General features: G+C 32.3%; 1 pseudogene; it reads left to right on the top strand.

The window, feature by feature from the left end:
- The window catches only part of LOC131182981 (extracellular ribonuclease LE-like), a 42,267-nt pseudogene extending 16,913 nt beyond the window's left edge, over positions 1-25,354 (top strand).
- The last annotated feature ends 1,570 nt before the right edge of the window (positions 25,355-26,924 follow it).

Here is a 26,924-nt window from a genome sequence, read left to right as displayed (position 1 = left end):
GCGCCTCTTGCAAACCCATTGCACTAACTTTCCCCTCCTTTGTGACATAGATGTTCCCCTCCTTGTCTTTCATTGACATCAAGACTCTTTCTTTCCTTTTTATGGTTTTACCACCAACAGAACCTGTACCCGCAAAGCAAATCCACATTCAGGGCCAGATTGGTTTGTTCCCTTATTTCTCCAAAGTGTCCGTTTTTGCACAAAAGCAAAGTATCATTCCATCTAAGTTCAGGTGAAATTTTGTTGATTTTGTCTTGATTGGTCTTTGTGCGTTCTCCATAGATGATGAATGATTGAGTTTATGTATATATATATATATATATATATATATATATATATATATTTCAAGGATAATCAAACGATTTATATTGTTCTCTGTGTTTGCAAGTTATGTTTAATCTGCTATTGAGCAACTTCAATGGGCTTCTATTTGGGTTGTTTATAATTTTGATTGTGTGGTGTTTCAAGGCAAGCACTCACTTTTGGATTAAGAGGGAACCTGAACTGTCAAATATGCCTAACCGTTCATATGTGTAGATGCTAACTTTTCACTGCTAGTACTTTCTAGGAAGTGTTGTTTTATTGTTTAAATGGGCATATTAGGATCTGAATGTTAGGAGACACTCCGTGGACTTTATATTTTGTTAATGGGATGGTTCTGCACTTGTAGTTTGCTGTTAGCATTATCATTAATTTCATTTTTAAGGACTTTTTTTTTTACAAATTAATGGTGGTTTTAAAATTGTAACTATGTTACTATTAACTAGTGAAAAGCCAAGTTAGAACATGTCTTATTCAGTACAAATAGCATGTTAATAGAAAATTGTTTCCATGAGTTAAACGTGTATTATAGTTTTTGAAATGTCTTTGTCCATAAGTTTGGGATGGCTCATTGTGATGGATTCGGCCATAGTGCATCAGCCAAAGTGAATACTGCCTTATTGTGATGGATCCGGCCATAGTGCATATGCCAAAGTGAATATTTGAGCTATACTCTAAGATTTAATATTAAAGTAGTGAATATTCCACTGTGTGAACTATATTGATCATGTCAAATTATAGAACCTACAAATAGAGAAAAACCAATTTATTTTCCAAACAAAAGATGTTTTTTTTTTTTCTATAGAATTTTTAATAGTTAAATGAGTACCCCTTAAACTACTTAAACGGGGATGCCCTTAAATTGTTACTAGTTTATTAAGTTTTTTCAGAAATGCATTTTTTTTTTCTAGTAGTTAAAGGGGGCTACCCCTCAAAATACTTAAATGGGGGATACCCCTTAAATTGTTATTAATCATTAAAATTTATTTAAATCAAATATTATTTTTATATAAAATTTTTTTTAGTAGTTAAAGGGATGCCCTTAAACTACTTAAATGGGGGATATTCAAATTATTTGAATCAAATAATTTTTTTAAACATATATATATATATATATATATATATATATATATATATATATATATATATATATATATATATATAGTGTTAGTAGTAAAAGGGGATACCCCTTAACTACATAAATAGGGGATGCCCCTTAAATAGTTCCTAATTTATTAAGTAAAATAAAATATTTCTATTAAAATGTGTTTTTTTAGTAGTTAAAGGGGTACCTCTAAGCCACTTAATTGGGAGATGCCCTCAAATTATTATTAAATTATTTAGGCCAAATAATTTTATAGTTTTTTTCCTTTGAGCCACTCAAATAGGAAAGACACCTTGAATCATCTAAATTGATAAAAATTAATAAGTTCTTTCTATATAAAATATTTCTTTTTAGTAGTTGAAGAGGGTACTCTTTAATTACTTAAATAAGGAGATCCCCCTTAAGTTATTATTATTTTAATTATCAAACAGATTTTTTTTTTGAAGTTCTTCTATTCATTGTGCTTTTAGTGTTATGAATTCCGAAGTAAACAAATGGTCGGTTAGAAGGAATAGAAAATAAGTTCACCAAGTTAAGATTTTATCTAAAACCAAAATCTACCCTTAGTCGAATTTCTTTATTTTATTTTTATTTTTATGTGATTTTCTTGTTGAGGTAGAAGATGCATGAATAAATGTGTAGATAAGGATGACAATTTTGTGCAGGTTGTATTTTGTTAAAATTTGAAAAATGTCCTATTTTTTTTAGGAAAAACTCTACCGAAATTTCAGCAAATTTGTAAGTATATTATATTTGATTTGATATGTATTAATTCTTTTGTTATTAAATTACATTTAATTGTGAAAGTGCATGTATGTTTTGTAGTTTAATTAAATTAATAAAGGTTAAGATTGGGATTAATTAGTGCCAATGATGAGATCTTGATTCTATTTAGTGGGGTATCCATGAGTGGATTACACTCTTTAGGCATTAATTGATACATTCTTTTAATTGGGGTACTGGTTAAAAGAATGAAAACCTTGACCAATATTAATTTAATTTTATTTCTATAATTGTTAAAAAAGTTTAAGTCATGGGTTACAAAGTGTACGATTGCTAAATAATTGATAAGTGCATAATTTATTAATTTTACTCCCATCACATTTAGTGTTTCTAGTGTGTTTTTATGCATAATTCAGTTGATTAAAGTAAATTTATCATTTATGCATATTTTTAGATAGTTGTTGGAATAATTATGTTAAATGGAGAAATTTTCAACATTTGACCTTTACTGTATTTTTCAGGTGTCTCTAAAGTTGTGGGTCTCCAAATTGATTACTGTTTAATCCATTGAAAAGCTAAGATAGAGCACTTCAAATGATAAAGATAGACCAAAGCCCAAATCAGTCTCCAAGATTGACAAAATGAGCTATGGATCTATTGCAAAAGCCCACACTTGATTGTCACGACCAGTTTTAGTATTTATTTTGTATCTGGAGTTCCAGAGGTTCAAATGAAGCAAGCCCAAGCCTAATTGAACTTTAAGAGCCACCTCTACAACTTCTATGAAGGGCTGGAAGCAAGATAAGGCCATTTTAATTGTCAAAAATGGTAATGAAGTCGTCACTATGGGCTGGACTGTCTGTCTGAACCAATTCCGGTTTTTGGGCCATAACTTGGGCTGTAGACCTCGGATTTAGGCAAATGTGTACCCGTTGGAAAGCTAAGAAATAGGGCTACAACTTTCCTGAAGAGGGCAGAGACAGATTCAGAAAGGAAGTCACTGAAAATTGGCCTTGATTTCAAAGGCGTGAATGCAGGCTGAAAATCTGTCTTTTGAATTTCAAAACTTTTCTTAGTTTGGTTCCTATCTTTGGGATTAGGTTTTTTATTATAAATATGTCTTTGGGCAGCAGCTAAAACACATGCAATTTAGACCTTCGTTCTCCATAGAAGACCTTTGTTCTCCATTCTCTTTTTAGATTTCTTCTTTATTTTTCTGTAAGCCATGAACATGAGTGGCTAAGTTTTTAATTCAGTTCAAGGGATTCAAGTTCTTTTGCATGATTTGTGAGACCAAGTTCTTAATTTAATTTATGTCTTTTTGAATATCTATTATTTTTTGATTTCTTTGTCTTTGATCTATTGAATGATTTGCTAAAAAGGCCTATTAGTTAATTGTTTGATGAGATCAATTGCTAGTTCATCTTCATAATCCGTAATTGTTGTGTAAGATTGAATGTAAGTAGCAATTAGGTTTTATTGATTATGATCCCAGTTTTCGATAATAACCTAAGGAAACAATAGGGTGAATTAAATGATTTATGCTTTATAAATTATTGTTCAGCTTAACTACTTCCTATTCTTAAAGCAGTTATTAATTTGATGAGGATTGCTTAATACCAATTCAGTTAATAATTAGAGTCAATAAGAGTGCTGGGCTCAAATTGATGAGTATAGGGAAGTTAGGGATTTTACCTCGCTGTTTGGTAAATCTACGTTAAGTGTTCAATAAGAGATAATTATATTTCTTTTGTCTATGATCGAATCAACGCATTGGAATGAGAATTACCTTGAACTGAAGTTTGTTTAATTCGAGAGTTTCTTATTTAATTTTAGATCTTAATTTTGGATTTTTGATTTCTTCTTTGGATTGCGAATTACCCCCCCCCCCCTCCCAAAACCTTTGTTGCTTTTTTCCAGTACACAAGTGCACGAAATTTAATAATTCAGTCTCTAGGATTCGACCTGGATTTACCACTTACTGCAAAAAATATTTCATAATTGATGATTTCAGTTAATTTAATCTCTGGTGGATTCGACAACCATCAATAATTGAACTAATAAAAGTATGTTTTTTAACAAAACTGGTAAATAATAAATTTATTTGAATTAAAAAAAATTAAGATTATGGTTAAATTAATATCGATGATGAGACTTTGATTTGGGTTGGTGGAAATACTTGCTAATTGATTAAACTCTTTAGGCATTAAATTAACACATTTATTTTAATCGGGGTATGTAGACCCTTATTTTGTGATGAGTATGTGCATTGAGGCCGTGGGAAACCCGATGATGAAAAATTATATGACTGTAAGATGTAATTGGAGGCATGGAGCTGAATTATTAATTCCGTGGCATGATCTTGAAAAAAATAAAAATAATAATAAAATTTTGGGGAGATTAATTTTATTAAATTTAAATAAAATTTTATTTTGTTTAAATTTAATATGGGTAGTTCTTAAATGGATCTAATTAAGTTTAATTGGGCTCTATGGGCCTAAGAAAGCCTAGTTAGGAATTTTAAATGGGACCCATTTAATTATTTTCTAAAAATTAAAATAACAAAATATCTCTCTCCTCCTTGACCCCACTCTCTTCCTCACTCCCTATTGGTGCCTTTCATTTTTTCCTGTCTTCCTATTGGTTGAAACACCTCACCCATATCCCAGTCTTATTCGAATTCTGCAATCGCAGTTGTTTAAGTCATCTAAACTTTATCACCCTAAGACTCCAAATCCTACCACACCTCTTCCTCATTCCCTATTGGTGCCTTCCATTTTTTTCTGTCTTCCTATTGGTTGAAACACCTCACCCATATCCTAGTCTTATTCGAATTCTGCAATTGTAGTTGTTTAAGTCATCTAAACTTTATCATCCTAAGACTCCAAATCCTATCACACCTCTCTCCCAAAACCCTATAAATACCCTACTAGAGAAGAGAAGAGGAGGATGGGAAAAAAGAGGAAGAGAAAAGTCAAAGCTATAGGAAATTTAGAGATATTCAAGACTCTTTGAGTTCTTCCTTATTTTTTTTTTTCTTCAAGAAGATTTTCATACAAGATTTCTGAAAAGGTCAGTTTTTATTGTTTTCTTTTCAAGATCTATGCCACACAATATTTTAATTCTATGCTCCTTGTCTTCAATTTATTTTATATGTTCATATTGATCATGTAATCATGTTTAATTTGAGGGGATACACAACTCTGCACATGTTTAATTTCTGTCTCTCGTATTTTTATTATTTTTCTTTATTTTTCGAATCTGTAAAAAATTTGTAAAAATTATATTCATATTCTACACGAAATTCCATTAATTTTAGGCTCAAGAATCACTAAAAAAGCTTTAATATTTTGTAAGTTATGGCTGTTTGAAGTTAGGGTTCCTGTAAAATCTGATTTGCAGGATATCCGACTTGTGGAGCCCATATCTCCCTTGTTCCTTAATATTTTTGTGCAAATCTAGTCTCTAAAATTAACTTCAGAATCTTATGAATCTTTTCCAATTGGCTTTGCATTCATATCGGTTGTGATTAATGAGTTATGAATTTCACAAAAAAATAGTACGATTCTGTCACTTAGAAAAGTTACGATTTATGTAGACCATTCATTTGGGTTTTGTTTGATTTATAAATTTTATGATCTTTTATGATATGTAGGCTGTCTTCTGTAATTTTTTTATGATTTTTAGGCATTTATAACTATTTTTAAAAATCGGATTTCTTGCTACCGTTAATCGCCATAATTTAGAAATTGTATATTTATGCATATTCTTGTATTTTCTTAGGTTTTAATTGATATTTGATCTATTTTTCTGTGTTCTTTTAATTCAAGAAGTGTTATGAAGTGTTTGGATCATGTTATAAGACTTAGACTATTAGGTAGTTGTAACTAATTAGGAGTCTTAACCCTTTAGGAGATTAGAGTTATAATCCAATGTAAATTGTTATTAATATTTTCTTTATTTCTTTTATTTTCTTTAGTTTCTTTATTTTTTATTACAAACAAAATTGATAAGTAGCCCTAAGGTAAGTACCAAAGAGGGCATTTGCGTGGAGCTTATATGGAGCTAAACGGGAGTAAGCCAGGGATATCATTGCCATACTAGAAGAGAAGACCCTTTTTTAAGGGTAGCTTGCCCCAATGGCAACTGCATTTACCAACAGGTAAGTAGCTCTAAACTTCTCGAATAACCATTGGTATGAAATTATAGTAATAATAGAACTTTTATTTGGTAAATTAAAATTAACTTTGTTTTTAATTTAACTGACTTTTGCATGTAATTAATTTAAATAAATATTTTGTAAATTAAAATTAATCTTGTTTGTAAATTAAACTAACATTGGCATGTAAAATAAATTTAATTTAATACTTAGTAATTGTAAAATAAATTTGCATGTTAGAAATCTTTATTAGGTTGTGATTGTTTGGGCCTTATGTGATATTAGAATAAATTACACATGTACATAATTAACTTAGTTCAATTATCCTTAGGGTAACTTGGTGAAAATTAATTAATTAGGTTAAATAGAAACGTAGGGTTATTTGAAATTGAATTTGTTTGTAAATTAAATTCTCAATAATAAATTAATTTTAGTCATCTGGTAAATATCATTTAAATAATTAGCAACCCCATAGATAGGAATTACTTGTGCATGAAAATTGTGTGTAAACAACAACCCTTTTTGTGAATTACTTGCGTGTGTAAGATTAGAATTACATTTTTTAGGATAAAGTTTAATAAAAGAATAATAAACAAGACTTCTAGAAACATTAGTAGAGGACTGGCACTCGAATTAACGAGGTTAGACCAGGCGTAAGGGGTGCCTAACACCTTCCCCTTACGTACCCACTATCCCGAACCTAGACATTGGGCTATGGTAATGACGGTTGTGGAAACTCTGCAAGGAGTAAGTTGCCATCCATGACCCTCGAAAGAAACACTGAATATGTCCCGGTTATTACCCGGGTGGCGACTCCTGTCTATCTATGCCTTCGTGGCATAAATCCTTAGTACCGTGGTAGTGTTATGGGAAGACGGTACTTACAGTGGTTTGATTCTATAAGGATTGTATTAAGTGAATGTCTAGGAAATCTTTGTCTAAGGAGGTGGTACTTAAGTGAGACCATTGTGACTCCACCATCTTTCCTGGGCATTACCTGGTACATTTTATATAATTCTAATGGATGATATTTCGCCTCACCCCCCACCCCCCACAGTTTGGCGACTCCACTGGGGACTAAATGGATAGTTACTCCAACATGTTTCTATTAGTCTAATATTATTTATCTGTTAAACTTTTTGCATTGCACTACACTATCACACGGATCACTCTTACCCTTTTTAGCCCCGTTAGTACTAGCCAAGGAAACCATAACTCTACTCGAGCTATGACGAATTGGTGAATGCTAGCACCCCATGCCTGTACCTTCGAGTATATAAAAGAGCCACAGCTCCGGCCGTTGTGCTTAATGGACAAGCTCTCGCATAGGTGACCCTTTTCTTACCCAATGAAGACCATGAGCCATAGATTTCAACCCTAGGTACCCCGTAGATTTTTGTTGTGCTAGATTTATAACCTTACTATTTAAACCATAAGTTCTAGTGGTAGTTGAGATGAACCTAGGCCTATGCATAAACCCAATGTGTGTATAGGCCCAAGTCCATTTCAAAACCCGTGTTAAGCAAGAGGATGCTTACTTATGGTTACACTTTAAGGATATAAATCTTTTGTTTGTGAGGAAAGGATTGTCTTGGACCACCCCCTGTTGGTGTGTCCAGTGTACCGTAGCCTAGGATAGAATTTTTTCTTACCCTGCGCGTGAGAGTTGAAGGTATAAGGGGGCGAAGATTCAGTTCTGGAGATTTTTTTTTTTTTTTCAATTTTGATTCAGTCTTTGGTCCGATCTTAGTTTAGTATATATGGTCTGGTTTTGGTTCAGTTTTGGTTCTATTGGTATGGTTCGGTTTTGGTTTTGTAAAAGTAAAGGCAAAAAAAAAAAAAAAAGAAGAAAAAAAAATGGTCCATTTATGCATTGCATTCATGTACATAGCATGCTTAGGTTAACCCTTAAATCCTATTTTTTTGAGCAAACATAGCCTCAAAACACACTAAAGAGACTTCCAATCAGGTCACCTGGGTTAGGGAAGGGAAGAGACTAGTAAGGATTTCACCTATACTACTTAAGATGGAAGAAACTATGGCTGTGCTTGATGAAATATTGAATGCCAAGATGTTTGAGCTAGAAGAGACAATTGTAGTCGACTTTAGAAAGAGGCCCCGAGGTAGGCCAATTAAGTGGCATTAAAGTTATTGAGGTTCAAATTGTGTCTCACACCCCAAGGAGATTATTCCAATTCAGCCAACCTTTATCTAAAGTTTTGGAGCATCTTAAAGCTAAAGACCTCCTACAGCTCTTAGCACCCAGACCACTACCAAATCCACTCCCACCTAGCTATGATATCAACCAATGCTGTCGGTTCTACCAAGCCCACAGTTATGACACCGACTGATGCTTTCAACTTAAGCATGATATCAAAGACCTAATTGATGCCAAAAGAACAATTGACCCAGAAAATCAACCAAAAAGCCCCATGCCTAACCAAAAATTTCACCTACACTAGGTCTCTACATGATCTTCATCACCCCAAATAACCCTAATAGAATTATTGACTTTATCCAACCCATCCAAAAGCCCAATGAACCTATCCAACCCATCCAAAAGCCTAATGAACCTCAGTCTATAATGGTTGTTGACATTGGTGATAATTCTAGCTATGATGAGGGTCCTTTGGATGTCTGGACTAATTCTGATGAGGAGGTAGTTGCATTACAACTAGATGGTTCAGTTCCACTAGTGTTTGATTTTCAAGTTGTTGGGATCTATAAAAACTAGATGGATCTAAAGGTGGCTACTATGAAGAAAGGGATGAAGTTTTTTCTTAGCATAGGCCTAGGAGAAAGTATAGATGGTCTGGTGACTTTTCTTGAGATGAAGGGGTAGATCACAAGGTATGGTTTAGGCTATAAGCCAACTAAAGAGGAAAAAGAGTCAAAACCTCCTAAGTTCTTGAAAGAGATGGGAAATTACCTGGACATATGATTAGGGATTACCACATGTGAAAGAGCTAAAGCAGAAAATCAGCACCATTGATCTAAGGACTGCATGAAAAGCCAAACACCTAAAGCTACACCCCTATGTTTGAGTCTATCTTTTGTAATGCTCACAGTAGTGATACTGATGTTTCCAATTCCGATGTACTTGATAAAGATTTTGAGGCAAAGATCAATAACATAACCAGTCCTTTTACTTACTTGTTTGATGTTTATTCTAATAGGCATATACATGGCATTCATAATAATTTAGAATCAGTTTCTATTAATGCATCAAAATCAATCTCTATTAATTTGGGTACACCAAATAATCCTAAAGACATTAAGTTAGCTGAAGATTTAACCCAAAAATAAAGAGATAAATTTATAGCCTTGTTAACAAAGTACCAAGAAGCACATGCCTCGAGCTTAGAATCAGATGGCCGATTCCAAAGCCACGCTGGTGTCCTCATAGGAAAAGAGTGATTAAAAGTTGACTTAGCCAGTTATCCTAATGAGGAGTAAAATTTTATGCTATGAAGGATTAGTAGTAGCACATGTGGACCTAGAGGGAGAAGGAAAATGATATGAAGACATAAGGAGGTCTCTGGAAGTGAGAGAATACTCGCAATAAGCCTACAAAAGAGATAGAGCAACAATTCATGGATTAGCCACTCAACTTACTTTAGCTGGGGGGCAATTCTACAAACTCTTATGTGTGATAGAAAAACAGGCTGTGCAAATAATGAAAGAAATACTTGCAGGAAATGTGTGGTCCCCATATGAATGGAAATGTTCTAGTTGGGAAAAAATGTTCGAAACATATAAGGATTGGCCTGAAAAACTCCCTTATGTTCTTTAAGATTATCGTAGTATTACAAGGACATCCACGAGGGCAACCCCATTCTCTTTAGTGTATGGGATTAAAGTAGTGCTATCCATTAAGCAAGAGGTCAAATCCTTAAGAGTGATGCTAGAAGCTAAGATCCTAGAAATTGAGTGGGCCTATAAGAGATATGAAGAACTAGCTTTGATTGATGAAAAGAGGATGCGAGCCTTGTATCATATGCAGGCTTATCAAAGGAAGATAACTAGAGCCTTTAATAAGAAGGTGAAGCCAAGAAAGATCAAAGAGGGAGATATGGTTGTGAAACAAACTCGGCCCATCCCTTTTGATCCAAGAGGAAAGTTTAAGCCAAACTGGGATGGTCCACACATAGTCAAAAAGATCTTGCTACTGTAAGAATATCAGACCTGGATGGGAATGAATTTCAAGAACCAGTCAATTTAAACAGGCTTAAATGGTACTTTGTGTGAGACAGGCCCGCTAAGCTGAAAACCTGCAAAAGGCGGTCTAGGCAAAAGTAAGGGTCAAAGAAAAAAGAACGAAAAAAAAAAAGAAAAAGAAAAAAGAAAAGAAAAGAAAAGAAAAGAAAAAAATGCTAGATTGAAAACCTACAAAAGGCAGTCTAGGCAAAAGGAGAGATGAGAGAAGATCTGGATGGAAAACCTGAAAAGGCCATTCGGCAGGTTATAAAGCTTATTTCTAACTTTGGAAGGTTAGAAATTTAGCAAAACTAAATGTAAGAGGGAGTAATGGTGTACCTGAATAAATAAAGAAGTTTTTATTGCATTAACCAGGAATAGGTTTTATTGAATTATGATTGTGAATGTTTTGTGTCTTGAGGGATATATCAAAAGATTAAGTAATTGAACTGCATTGTTTTGATTTAACCTATTGTCTTGTGAGCATGATAGAATAGGTGCTTGATATGAATATCTTGGTGATTGTCTAATTTCAAAAAAAGAGAAAAAGAACAAGAAAAAGAAAAGAAAAAAAAAGAGCTCGCTAAGTGGAAAACCTGAAAGGTAGGCAAAAGTTAGAGCAAGCCCGCTGAGATGAAAACCCAAAAGGGCATTTCAGGCAAAACTTAGGGCACAGAGAATGAAGTTCATGGAAGAGAAATGAGTCAAGGCAGAAATCATGGGGGGAGAGAAGAAAAAGAAAAATCAGAGAGAAATTATATTGTGACCTTAAGGAAGTCTTTTTTGGTGAATAATTTTTCTCAAAAAAATTTGAGGTTATAAGAAAGTTTTTGCAAAAAGAGGTCCCCCAGAGGACTAAGTTTTTTTTAGAATCTCTAGCAAAATCAGCATGCCCATGATAGGAAGTAGCATACAGGAAGCATAAAAATTAGAGAGAATTTTGAGACCCAGTCATCCTAATTTTTTCAAATCATGAATTAGATATTTTTTGGTAAGTCCTTAGACATTGTTTAGGGCGCATGACATAGTTGTGTAAGGCATAGAAGAACATGCATCAACATGTCACCTGTGGGTGTGTAAGGCGTAGAAGAAGATGCATCACCACAGTTTCAAGTGTCGAACTACGAGGGGGTCTGATTCTTCCTCAGGATAGCGAGGGGGATACGTAGGTAGTTTAGGATCGTGGTCCTAAATACGAACCCACAACATTTCATGATAGATGTTTTTTGGTAAGTCCTTAGACGTTGTTTAGGGCACATGGCATAGTTGTGTAAGGCGTAGAAGAACACGCATCAACATGTCACCTGTAGGTGTGTAAGGCGTAGAAGAACATGCATCACCACAGTTTCAAGTGTCGAACTACGAGTGGGTCTGATTCTTCCTCAGGATAGCGAGGGAGATACGTAGGTAGTTTAGGACTACGGTCCTAAATACGAATCCACAACATTTCAAAACACAGAGTTTCCATTATCATGAGACCGTAGCTAGTCTCATGATGCAGAGTGTATCGACAGAGTAAGATGCATTCGATTTTCACATTACAAAGTTATCACTGTTATGAGACCGTAGCTAGTCTCATAACACAGAGTGTATCGACAGAGCAAGATGCACTCAATTTTTACATGACACAGTTATCACTGTTATGAGACCGTAGCTAGTCTCATGACGCAGAGTGTATCGACAGAGCAAGATACACTCGTTTTTCACATGACACAATTATTACTATTATGAGACCGTAGCTAGTCTCATAACATAGAGTATGTCGACCGAGCAAGATATACTTGATCCTCATAGCCAATGTTTCATAGTTATTAGAAATTTGAGTTTCACTTTGACGAAACTTGAGCAATGCTTTCGCATTGATTTCAACTTTCGCCAAAGTGGGGGGCAAACTGTAGACCCTTATTTTGTGATGAGTATGTGCATTGAGGCCGTGGGAAACCCGATGATGAAAAATTATATGACTGTAAGATGTAATTGGAGGCATGGAGCTGAATTATTAATTCCGTGGCATGATCTTGAAAAAAATAAAAATAATAATAAAATTTTGGGGAAATTAATTTAATTAAATTTAAATAAAATTTTATTTTGTTTAAATTTAATATGGGTAGTTCTTAAATGGATCTAATTAAGTTTAATTGGGCTCTATGGGCCTAAGAAAGCCTAGTTAGGAATTTTAAATGGGACCCATTTAATTATTTTCTAAAAATTAAAATAACAAAATATCTCTCTCCTCCTTGACCCCACTCTCTTCCTCACTCCCTATTGGTGCCTTTCATTTTTTCCTGTCTTCCTATTGGTTGAAACACCTCACCCATATCCCAGTCTTATTCGAATTCTGCAATCGCAGTTGTTTAAGTCATCTAAACTTTATCACCCTAAGACTCCAAATCCTACCACACCTCTTCCTCATTCCCTATTGGTGCCTTCCATTTTTTTCTGTCTTCCTATTGGTTGAAACACCTCACCCATATCCTAGTCTTATTCTGCAATTGTAGTTGTTTAAGTCATCTAAACTTTATCATCCTAAGACTCCAAATCCTATCACACCTCTCTCCCAAAACCCTATAAATACCCTACTAGAGAAGAGAAGAGGAGGATGGGAAAAAAGAGGAAGAGAAAATTCAAAGCTATAGGAAATTTAGAGATATTCAAGACTCTTTGAGTTCTTCCTTATTTTTTTTTCTTCAAGAAGATTTTCATACAAGATTTCTGAAAAGGTCAGTTTTTATTGTTTTCTTTTCAAGATCTATGCCACACAATATTTTAATTCTATGCTCCTTGTCTTCAATTTATTTTATATGTTCATATTGATCATGTAATCATGTTTAATTTGAGGGGATACACAACTCTGCACATGTTTAATTTCTGTCTCTCGTATTTTTATTATTTTTCTTTATTTTTCGAATCTGTAAAAAATTTGTAAAAATTATATTCATATTCTACACGAAATTCCATTAATTTTAGGCTCAAGAATCACTAAAAAAGCTTTAATATTTTGTAAGTTATGGCTGTTTGAAGTTAGGGTTCCTGTAAAATCTGATTTGCAGGATATCCGACTTGTGGAGCCCATATCTCCCTTGTTCCTTAATATTTTTGTGCAAATCTAGTGTCTAAAATTAACTTCAGAATCTTATGAATCTTTTCCAATTGGCTTTGCATTCATATCGGTTGTGATTAATGAGTTATGAATTTCACAAAAAAATAGTACGATTCTGTCACTTAGAAAAGTTACGATTTATGTAGACCATTCGGCTGGGGTTTTGTTTGATTTATAAATTTTATGATCTTTTATGATATGTAGGCTGTCTTCTGTAATTTTTTTTTATGATTTTTAGGCATTTATAACTATTTTTAAAAAATCGGATTTCTTGCTACCGTTAATCTGCCATAATTTAGAAATTGTATATTTATGCATATTCTTGTATTTTCTTAGGTTTTAATTGATATTTGATCTATTTTTCTGTGTTCTTTTAATTCAAGAAGTGTTATGAAGTGTTTGGATCATGTTATAAGACTTAGACTATTAGGTAGTTGTAACTAATTAGGAGTCTTAACCCTTTAGGAGATTAGAGTTATAATCCAATGTAAATTGTTATTAATATTTTCTTTATTTCTTTTATTTTCTTTAGTTTCTTTATTTTTTATTACAAACAAAATTGATAAGTAGCCCTAAGGTAAGTACCAAAGAGGGCATTTGCGTGGAGCTTATATGGAGCTAAACGGGAGTAAGCCAGGGATATCATTGCCATACTAGAAGAGAAGACCCTTTTTTAAGGGTAGCTTGCCCCAATGGCAACTGCATTTACCAACAGGTAAGTAGCTCTAAACTTCTCGAATAACCATTGGTATGAAATTATAGTAATAATAGAATTTTTATTTGGTAAATTAAAATTAACTTTGTTTTTAATTTAATCGACTTTTGCATGTAATTAATTTAAATAAATATTTTGTAAATTAAAATTAATCTTATTTGTAAATTAAACTAACATTGGCATGTAAAATAAATTTAATTTAATACTTAGTAATTGTAAAATAAATTTGCATGTTAGAAATCTTTATTAGGTTGTGATTGTTTGGGCCTTATGTGATATTAGAATAAATTACACATGTACATAATTAACTTAGTTCAATTATCCTTAGGGTAACTTGGTGAAAATTAATTAATTAGGTTAAATAGAAACGTAGGGTTATTTGAAATTGAATTTGTTTGTAAATTAAATTCTCAATAATAAATTAATTTTAGTCATCTGGTAAATATCATTTAAATAATTAGCAACCCCATAGATAGGAATTACTTGTGCATGAAAATTGTGTGTAAACAACAACCCTTTTTGTGAATTACTTGCGTGTGTAAGATTAGAATTACATTTTTTAGGATAAAGTTTAATAAAAGAATAATAAACAAGACTTCTAGAAACATTAGTAGAGGACTGGCACTCGAATTAACGAGGTTAGACCAGGCGTAAGGGGTGCCTAACACCTTCCCCTTACGCACCCACTATCCCGAACCTAGACATTGGGCTATGGTAATGACGGTTGTGGAAACTCTGCAAGGAGTAAGTTGCCATCCATGACCCTCGAAAGAAACACTGAATATGTCCCGGTTATTACCCGGGTGGCGACTCCTGTCTATCTATGCCTTCGTGGCATAAATCCTTAGTACCGTGGTAGTGTTATGGGAAGACGGTACTTACCAGTGGTTTGATTCTATTAGGATTGTATGAAGTGCATGTCTAGGAAATGCTGTCTAAGGAGGTGGTACTTAAGTGAGACCATTGTGACTCCACCATCTTTCCTGGGCATTACCTGGTACATTTTATATAATTCTAATGGATGATATTTCGCCTCACGCCCCACCCCCCACAGGGTACTGATTAAAAGAATGCAAATTTTGATTTGTATTGATGCAATCTCTTCTCTACGACATTTAAATTATGCTTAACTTATTGATAATTTTTAATTAAATTAATAAAGATTAAGATTGTGGTTAATTAGTGCCGACAATGAGACTTTGATCTTATTAAGTAAGGGTACCTGCTAATGGGTCAAATTCTTTAGGTATTAATTAACACGTTCCTTTTAATCGGGATACTGATTAAAATGAATGGAAGTCATAACCTATATTAATTTAATTTCTTGATTAATAAATGAATTATGCTTCGAAAAATTAAAATTTCCTCTTATTTTCTAAAATGGCTTTCACTTTTGGCAAAATGATTCCATCTTCAGCATACACCTCTTTTAGTTTAAGCAAAACTTAATTTTTTGTTGGTAAATTATTTAATGTCCACTTTTATTTTGCACACATCTTAAATTTTAGAAAATTAAATTTTAGTAAAGGATTTTAGATTTAATCTCATTTGACTGCAAATTTACCACTTAGGTCTTCTTCAAAAATTTTGTTTTTCTCTAGAAAATTCATCAATAATCAGATTTGAAAGCTTATTAAACATTCTTGTACTTTTATTTCAAAATCAATATAAAATTGGTTACCTTTTGCCACTTTATAATAAATAAAATATAGTCAAAATATATTGTTAAGATCGTTTTACTTACTTGACTTACTAGTAAGGTATTTATGTGTTCCCATATTTATGCCCTTTTTGAACAAATACAGGGAACTAATATTATGATTTAAACTCCATTAAAATTATTTCTATGAGCACATTGTTAAATCTATCTGCCCTATTTAGGGATGACTGTGGGTTGCCTAACACCTTCCTTACACGTATACGGACTTCGAACCCTGGACCTTTGGATTAGAAGTGGTAAACATTTTTTTCAAATTTTTTTAAATAATAAATGGTTTTCTTTAATTTTTTCTTAAAATTAAAGTGGCGACTCCTCACTTTCCACTTCGATGAGATGCCTAGCGATCGCAAAATCCTTGCAACACTTTTTACCTATCTCTCCTTTGTGCTTCACAAGATTTTGATTTCTTCTACTTTGTTCAACAGGTAAATTAATCAGTTAATAGTTAAGCTTCATAATTTATTTTTCTAAGTGAAATGATTTTTTGTGATACAGTGGCCAAGTGATACAAAGCAAAGTTGCTGCTACCCAATCACTGAAAAACCCGCTGCTGATTGGATAAATTTTAACAACTATCCCTGAACTTATATAGTTGTAACATTATAGTCCTTCAACTTTAAAATGTAACATAAAACCCCCTCAACTTTTAAATTTTGTACAGTAAAATCCCTCTAACTTTCAATTACTAATTTTCTAGTTAGATGCTAGTGTGAACAGATCCAGCGTGACACTTAGTCAGTATTTTTCTTTCTTTTTTTATGCAAAGTATAAAATTATTCTCTCTACACATGAAAAATTATTTTCTCTATAGAGAGTAGAAGGATTCAATTTACACATGGCTTAAGAGAGGAAAGAGAAATGATGACTAAGCGTTACACTGGAACTGTCCAGGTCAACGTCTAACTGGAAAACCAGTGATTGAAGGTTGGAGGGATTTTACTTTGCAAAATTTGAAAGTTGAGGGGGTTTTATGTTACATTTTTAAATTGAAGAACTGTAGTGTTACAACTATATAAGTTCAAGGATGATTGTTAAAATTTACCCCTAATGATTTTGTCATTCATGGGCTTTGGCCTAATCACAAGGATCGGAATTACCCTTTAAATTGTGATTCTAGCAATCCCTTCAATCAAAATAAGATAACTCCCTATTCTATTATCAGATTTTCTTCTTCTTTTTTTCTTTTTTTTTCTACAATTTTATTGAGTATATTGATTCATCATGATGAACAATATTACAATGCACACTTTTTTGTTATAAAATTTTTATAATATTTTTTTCAATATAAGCTCAAACAATAATGTCAAATAGACTCCTATAATGCCCTAATAATTATAATAAGTGAATAAATTAAATATAAAAAAACATAAAAATTTTATAACAAAAAAGTGTGCACTGTAATACTGTTCATAATGAATCAATATACTCAATAAAATTAAAAAAAAAATTCTGATAATAGAATAGGGAGTTATCTTATTTTGATTAAAGGGATTACCAGATTCACAATTTGAAGTGTAATTCCCAACCTTATAGTTACAATATTTTATAAAATTATAATAAAATAAGATTAAGAATTAATTTGTACGAAAAAGTGCATAGAAGAAAAATAGACAAAAAAATTAATATTACCTTTCATTCTATTCCCCCTCAATTTTAAAATGGTTTAAAATGCTATTTAAGTATTTTCCACACAAATCTTCGCAAGATTTTCCTTTTCCTTTACGCTCCTTACAAAAACAAGGGAATTGAATTTTTATTTTTTCTTTCTATTTTTTTCAATAAAATAAAGAAATAGACTTTTTCTTTTCTTCTCTTACCATTTTTCACTGTCTTTTCTTAACTGCGAACATTTTAGTTATAAGAATCTCAAAACTGTAAAATAATTTTTTTAAATTACCTTTTTAATAATATTAAAAATAGTATTTTTTATTTAAAGTAATTTTAGATCAACTTTTTAACCATAATCCCGAATAGAGTCAAGCATAATCTTTGTCATTTCTCTCTGCCTATGGTGACCACTGACCAGTTCTGGTTTCAAGACTGAAAGGATTGCAGTTGGATTGAAGGGTCCTCAATTTTGCTTTTTTTTTTTTTCAATTTAGTCCGATTTTGATTAAATTCGGTGATATATTTTTTTTTTAATTTTAATTTTGGTTTGAAAGTAATAGCTCAATTTCAACATGATTCCAACTCAATTCAAATTCAATTTAAGTTAATATAATTTTAATATTTTTAATCTAATTTTAATTTTAAATTAAATTAATTCAATTTTAATTCAATTTCAATTCAGAGCTAAACCTTCACAGCTCACTTGAAAAGATTTTTTTTTTATTAAAAGGGAAAAAAGAATAAGCTTTTTGGTTTGTTTCTTCTCCTTTAGACTGATAAGATTGACAAGATACTCATCTCCAAAACCTTTCATTTTGGCTTTTAAATACACCTATAAACTGCATAATCTCACAGAAAAAAAAATACTCATAAAAGAAATTAGATAAAGAGTATTAGAAGCCCATAATCTCTGAAAGTTGAATGAGGATGAAAGCTTACAGTTCAATCTTGATGAAGCTTTTTGGTAGCCTAGGTAAACTTCGTAATTGATTTGAGTTTTTCTTTTAATTAAAAAAAATGAAATTATTGTTTGTGATACAGTGGCCAGGTTCATACTGTGGTACAAAGCAAAGTTGCTGCTACCTAACCACTGGAAAACCTGCTGCTGATTTTGGCACTCATGGGCTTTGGCCTAATTAAAAGGATCGGAATTACCCTTCAAATTGTGATTATGGTAATCCCTTGAATAAAAATAAGGTAATTTCCTATTCTATTATCAGATTTTTTTTTTTTTTTAACTCTATTGAGTATAGTGATTAACTCCGCCTAAGTAATTTGTGCTTAACCGGTCCCAAGCCCGGATAAAGGAGGAGGGTTGCGGTAGGTAGGTGACAACCAGCGTAAAAATTTTGTCACATCTTATGATATGGATTCAAATGATATAAACGTTGGGGCGTCCTCTACTAACGACGCGCTACATCGGAGCCCGGGTGTAGTGAGAAATATGCAAGGGTGTAGGGTGTTCACCGAAAGCGACGCGCCATGCCGGCGCCCGGGTGTGGTGTTAAGTGAGCAAGGGTTCCCACATCATGAATGGGTGTGGGTAAAGAAGTTAGTCCATAGGATAGACAGTAGAACAAATAGTGGAATAGAACACAAGATAGACATAGAAAACAATAGAAGATATCATAAAAAGAGACCAATTATGAAGGAACAGGATAGGAGGAGGATCAGGGTTGGTACTTGGAATGTTGGATCACTCACAGGAAAATTAATGGAGCTTGTGGATACCTTGGAAAGGAGAAGGGTGAATATTGCTTGCATTCAGGAGACTAAATGGGTAGGAGAGAAAAGCAAAGAAGTGGGTAATTCAGGGTACAAACTGTGGTTTACCGGAAAGGAGAGAAATAAGAACGGAGTGGGCATAATCATAGACAGGACATTGAAAGACGCTGTAATAGCTGTGAAAAGAGTAGGAGATAGAATTATACTAGTAAAGCTAGTACTAGAAGGAAAAATAATAAATGTAGTTAGTGCTTATGCCCCACAAATAGGATTAGATAGTGAGAGTAAACAAAGGTTTTGGGAAGATATGGATGATTTAATGCAAAGCATACCAAATGAAGAGAATATTTTCATTGGTGGAGATTTGAATGGACATGTAGGAAGTGATAGGCAAGGCTATGAGAATGTTCATGGAGGTTTTGGTTTTGGCAGTCGAAATGAGGAGGGAAAAAGCATCCTGGATTTTGCTATGGCATACGACCTAATACTAGCAAATACCTACTTTATAAAAAGAGAGTCACATTTAGTGACTTTCAAAGTGGGCAACATAGAAGCCAAATCGACTTCCTCTTAACCAGGAAGACAAATAGAGCTCTATGCAAGGATTGCAAGGTCATTCCAGGAGAGGCTTTAACAAGTCAACATCGGTTAGTGGTCTTGGATGTCAAGTTTAGGAACAATTCAAGTAAGGTCAGAAGAAATAGTGTAGCTCGAACAAAGTGGTGGGAGTTCAAAGGAGTAAAGCAAGTGAAGTTCAAAAATGAGCTTCTTGAGTCTGAAGCATGGAAGCTGAATATGGAGGCCAATGATATGTGAATACAGATGGCATCAAAAATTAGAGAAGTAGCTAGAAAAGTACTTGGAGAGTCTAAAGGAGATGGACCACCCTCAAAAGAGAGATGGTGGTGGAATGAGGAAGTACAAAAGGCAGTGAAGAGAAAAAGAGAATGGTATAAGAAATTACCTAAATGTGATAATAATGAGGTATATGAACAGTACAAGATAGCAAAGAAAGAGGCAAAAAAGGCAGTTAGTCAAGCAAGAGCACAGGCCTTTGAAAAGTTATATGAGAAACTTGGAACTAAAGAAGGGGAGAAAGATATTTATAGATTAGCAAGGAGGAGAGAAAGGAAATGTCAAGATCTCAATCAAGTTAGGTGCATTAAGGATAAAGAAGGAAAAGTGTTGGTGAAAGATGAGGACATTAAAGAAAGATGGAGAAATTATTTTAATGATCTCTTTAATAATAGTCAAAATGGTAATAGCGTGAATATAGACTATAGAACGATAGAAAAGAATGTGAATTATACTAGAAGGATTAGATCTTTAGAAGTAAAGGAAGCACTTAAGAGAATGAAAGTGGGTAAAGCCTGTGGACCCGATGGAATACCAATTGAAGTGTGGAAGTGTTTGGGAGATATGGGAGTGGCATGGTTAACTAAATTATTTAATAAGATTCTAAACTCAAAGAAAATGCCTGATGAATGGAGGAGGAGTATTTTAGTACCTATTTTTAAAAATAAGGGAGACATACAGAGTTGCTCGAACTATAGGGGAATTAAACTTATGAGCCATACTATGAAGTTGTGGGAGAGAGTTGTGGAGCATCGACTACGTCGTGATACTTCTATCTCTCTCAATCAATTTGGTATCATGCCCGGTCGTTCAACTATGGAAGCTATCTTTCTCATTAGAAGCTTGATGGAGAAATATAGAGATGTGAAGAAAGATCTACACATGGTTTTTATTGATTTAGAGAAGGCTTATGATAGTGTTCCAAGAGATGTCCTATGGAGTGTGTTAGAACAAAAGAGGGTATCTATTAGGTACATACAAGTGTTGAAAGATATGTATGAAGGAGCAAGTACTATTGTGCGCACAGTGGGAGGGGACACAAGAGATTTTCCGATCTCAATTGGATTACACCAAGGATCAGCTATAAGCCCTTACCTTTTTACATTAGTTTTAGATGAATTGACGAAACATATACAAGAGAGTATTCCTTGGTGCATGATGTTTGCGGATGATATTGTTCTGATAGATGAGACGCGAGAAGGAGTCAATAGAAAGCTAGAGCTTTGGAGAAGTACTCTAGAGTCAAAGGGCTTTAAGTTAAGTAGAACGAAGACAGAATACATGCATTGCAAGTTCAGTGAAGGCCAAACTGGCGATAGGGAAGGAGTTAGTTTGGATGGAGTGGTACTGTCCCAAAGTAATCACTTTAAATATCTCGGCTCAGTCCTTCAAGTAGATGGGGGATGTGAGGAGGATGTTAGTCATAGGATTAAAGCCGGATGGTTGAAGTGGAGACGTGCCACGGGAGTTTTATGTGATCGCAAGATTCTCAATAAGTTAAAAGGAAAATTTTACCGTACAGCCATACGACCGGCTATGTTATATGGTAGTGAGTGTTGGGCATTGAAGGAGTCGTATGCGTCTAAGATAAGAGTTGCAGAGATGAGAATGTTAAGGTGGATGAGTGGCCATACTAAACTAGATAAAGTCCGTAATGAGAGTATTAGAGAAAAGGTAGGAGTGGTACCAATTGAGGATAAGTTGAGAGAAGGGAGATTGAGGTGGTTTGGTCATGTGAAGCGTAGACATACGGAGGCTCCAGTTAGACAAGTAGAGCACATTAGGTTAGAGGATAGAAAGAGAAAAAGGGGTAGACCTAAATTGACTTGGAGGAGAGTAGTACAACATGACCTAGAAGTATTACAAATTTCTGAGGATTTAACCCAAAATCGTTTAGAGTGGAGAAAGCGAATCCATATAGCCGACCCCAAATTTTTGGAATAAAAGCTTAGTTGAGTTGAGTTGAGTTGAGTATTGAGTATAGTGATTCTATATGATGAACTATTTACGGTGCATAACCTTAATTAAGGTTTGTTGTAAATCTAGGAAAAGAAAGAGGAAAAGATGAAATGAAAAAAAAATTATGAGAATTTGTGTGAAAAATCATTTTATTTTTTGCTCAAATTTAGCAAAAATAGTAATAAAATAATGTTAATTTTTTTGTTTTACCCCTGTGCCTTTTTTTTTCTCCAATAGTTATTTTTAAATATAATTTTATTTATTTAATATGATTATAATAGTAAAAATGTAATAATTTTCTTTCATCACTTTTCTTTCCATCAAAACATGAAAAATTATACAAATCATTTTCTTTCCTTTTCTTTTCCTATGGAAAAAATTTGTAAGGACAAATAATAATTTTCCTTTCTCTAGGGATTTTACTTTCCATATAATTTCAAGCTCTTTTCATTCTTTAACTTTACTATCTACATAGAAATGAAAGCTGGAAAAAAAAAAGTTATTAAAATTATAAGGGAAATAAAATTTCTGTGGAAAGGAAGATTTTTATTTTTCATGTTTGCAAGGAAAAGTGATTTATTTTTCCCTACAAACATGAAAAATAATAATATACATAGAAATAATAATTTTCTATAGGGATTTTCCTTTCTGTAGGGATTTTACTTTCCATATAATTTCACGCTCTTTTCATTCTTTAACTTTACTATCTACGTAGAAATGAAAACTGGGAAAAAAAAGTTTTTAAAATTATAAGGGAAATAAAATTTCTATGGAAAGGAAGATTTTTATTTTTCATGTTTTCAAGGAAAAGTGATTTATTTTTCCTTACAAACATGAAAAATAATAATATATCTTTCCATAGGAATTTTATTTTTCTTTATAATTCCAATTACTTTTTCTTTCCCAGCTTTCATTTTTATGTAGATAGGAAAGTTAATGAATGAAAAGTATGTGGAATTATATGGAAAGTAAAATCCTTATAGAAAGGAAAATTATTATTTTTCCTTATAATTTTTTTTTCATAGAAAAAGAAATGATTTGTATGTTTTCATATTTTGATGGAAATAAAAGTGAAAAAAAAAATTACATTTTTATTATTATGCTTATATTGAATAAATAAAATTATATTAAAAAATGGCTTTGTTGAATAGTATAATATAATTTAATAGTTAAATAGTATGATAGATTATTTACAATATAATTTCACAATTAGATCATTTTTATATTCAATATTGTTATCTGTAACAAAAATATACTGGTAAAATAATAATTTATTATCACATCAAATCTATTTTGCTATATATATTTGAATAAATATTTCAATTACGCGTACTTTTAATTTGAAATTTTGAATTAAAATAAAATATTTTATAAAATTAAAATTTAAAATAAAATAAATTAAAAACTAATTTAAAGGGAAAAAAGACATAGAGGAAAAATAAAAAAAATTAATATTGATTTCCACTCTATTCCGCCTAATTATAAAATGGTTCAAAATGCTCTTAAAGCATTCTCTACACAAATCCTCGGAAGTTTTTTTTTTCTTACAAAATAAGGGAATTCAATTTTTATTTTTTTTCTTCTTTCTTTTTTCTTCTAACAAAATAAAGAAATTAGCCTTTTTTTTTTCCTTCTCTTATAATTTTTTTTCCCTCTCTTTTCTTAACTACAAGACATATTTAATTATAAGAATCTTAAAACAGTAAAATAATTTTTTAAATTACTTTTTTAATAATATTTAAATTTTTTTTATTTAAAGTGATTTTAGATCAACTTTTTAAACACAATCCCAAATAGAGTCAAGCATAATCTCAGCCATTTCTCTCCGCCTAAGGTGGCCACTGTTTAGTTATAGTTTCAAGACCAAGGGGACTAGGATTGAAGGGTCCTCAATTTCGATCATGGTTTTCTTTCCCAATTTAGTCTGATTTTGATTAAATTCGGTGATAATTTTTTTTTAATAAAAAAAGAAATTTTAATTTTAGCTCAAAAGTGAACTTATCAATTAAATTGATTCTAACTCAATTCAAATTCAATTTAAGTTCATATGATTGTAATCATTTTTAATCTAATTTTAATTTCAAATTAGATTAATTCAATTCTGATTTAATTTCAATTTAGAGCTGAATCTAATCAGCATTTTGGCTTGTTTCTTCTTCTTTATTATTTTATTACATAATCATTATATGTCAAATTAGTTCTTTACCGACAAAGTTATTTTGTTTTGTCCCTTTCTTTTTTCTACATATATGAGAAAAAAAATTGTGAATAGTCTCTCACAACATCACACATGCCGCACAAATAAACCTAGTCAAGGGACGATTTAGAATCAGACCCGGATTAGAATTAGACCACTTTAAACCACATCATAATCGAATTGGAATAAGTTAAATTCATCTTTGACTCAAACAAAAATTGAATTGGACTAGAATTGAATCGGAATTGAATCGGACGATTCTGGACTAAATTGCCTTTTTATTTTAAAATTAAAAAAAATAAACTATTAGATTTGAATAAGAATCGGACCAGAATCTTGGGGTTTCACAGTTCTGATTCCAGACCGATTCGAACCAGAACCAAACTGATAGTCGGGCCTATTCACATATCATTGGTTGTAAAAAAACAAATTCATGCACCACCCTAATTACAATTTTACTTCTCATCAAATCTTAATTTTTTACTTTTTTTTTTATAATCAATTCCAATTGAAATTTGAACTTGAAATCTTATAATCTTAATAACAACTTCTTTGAATTAAAACTCATTCATTATAAAACCTTAATCTTAATTTGATGACGTTAAAATAAACAATTCCAAGACTTTACCCATGAAGGTTCCTCTATGTGATGCTAATTGTCAATAGCAATTTCATTACTTTAAAGTGATACTAGTTGTGAATGGCCATTTCATTGTTGAAATCTTTATACCACAACCACTCTTCAAATTAATGTATAGATTTCAGACCTAAGAAGCAGTATGCAAAAGAATTGGCCAACAGTAGCTTGCCCAAGTGGCAATGAAGTGGCCTTTTGGTCACATCACATGAATGGGACAAGCATGGCACATGCTCTGAGTCAGTTATTGACCAACATGACTACTTCAAGGCAGCCCTTGACTTGAAGAAGCAAGCAATTCTCCAGCCTCTTAAGAATGCAGGTGAATCCTAATACATGTCAATTTATATAAATTGTTTGTTCTTATATAAGAAAAAGCTTCACAGCTACTATCTCTGTCCCACTTCAGGTGATGTTTAAAACAATTTATTTTTATCCCACTTTATTCTTTTTTAAAAAAATAAGAAAATATTAATTTTTTTTTCTAATTTTACCTTTTTCTATTGTTATTACCTATGCATTTATCTGTTTGTTATCACCTTTCTCTATCTTAATTAAATACAAAGATACTTAGTCAATTATTAATGTTTTTTTATAAAAATGAGATTATTTCATTATTTCTATTTTTTTTTTATAAAAATGAGATTATTTCATCATTTTCTTAATTCTTGTTCAAAAAACTTTAAAAAAAAACTTGAAATGGGACGAAGTGTTAAATTAAATATTTGCTATGAGATTCATGCAATGTTAATTAAGATGTGCATATGTTTAAACTAATAAGTACTACCTTCATCCATTTTTATCTTTCGCATTTGGGGTTTTTTTGGGGTCCAAAATTATCCATCACATTTAGAAAATCAAGGAGTATTAACTATTTTAATCAAATAAATATTTATAAAATGAGTAATTAGGTGAGATGAAGAATAATTTATTATTCACCCAACAAGGCAAACGAAAGTTATACCGAGCAGCAACTACGCCAAGTAGAGCCTGGATCTCATAGACTGAGCAATAATCACTCCAGCAATCAAGCAAAAAACTGATTTCACACTGACAATCCCGAAAATTTAACCATAATTACCTCCATAAACAGAGTAATGGCTATTTCTCTAAAAAGCCTATAAATATCAACAAAGAGACCAGAGACGGGTACGCATACTCACTCTGTAATTCTTTTCAACTAGCTCTTTAAACATTCTCTGAAAACACTTTTAATCAAAATCTTTAACTTGAGTGTCGAAGTGGCCTGCCAAGTAGGCCATCCACCTCACCGTTTCTCTTGTTGGAAGTCTACGTGGCATCAGGACCAGGACTTGAGAACTTCCAGTAGCATCAATATTATATACCTGAGCAAATTTAACGGGTAAATTATATGCACAATCCCTCAATTTATGTGGTTTTCTAATTTTTAGTCACTTAATTTTAATTTATTAAAATAAAATCTCTCCATTTATGTGGTCATTTCATTATTGTCTAAAATGAAAAAGGATAAGTTACTATCTAAAAGATTTTTCTCCTCTGCCTAAATCATCTTTGAAGTTTTCAATTGTTTATATTTAACAAAAGAGGAGAATGTATCCTTGTATGGCTCCAGTGACTAAGAACGTAGAGATGTAATTGTTGTACATATATGACAGGTCGTATAATGTTTGTTTTCTTATTCATGTACGTCTACTTGAAAAGTTTGAATGAGAAATGGTTAATCTTTCTTGATGCTCATAAATTGTTATTCTTTATATCTCAAAATAGTTTCCCATAGCTAATTTAGCCAGCTCAAATTTTCTGTAGTCCATTTGATAGACACTTGCTAGCTTATATGGGCGTGCAGCTCACTTTCGGGACTACATGCAATTTTGTATTTAAGTGATGCATATTTATTGAGTTGAGGTGTGAAATAGGCAAA

The sequence above is a fragment of the Hevea brasiliensis genome, chromosome 9, assembly GCF_030052815.1.
Source record: "Hevea brasiliensis isolate MT/VB/25A 57/8 chromosome 9, ASM3005281v1, whole genome shotgun sequence".
Taxonomy (NCBI): domain Eukaryota; kingdom Viridiplantae; phylum Streptophyta; class Magnoliopsida; order Malpighiales; family Euphorbiaceae; genus Hevea; species Hevea brasiliensis.
The sequence above is the reverse complement of the archived record's forward strand: the minus strand, read 5'-3'. Positions and strand labels throughout refer to the sequence as shown.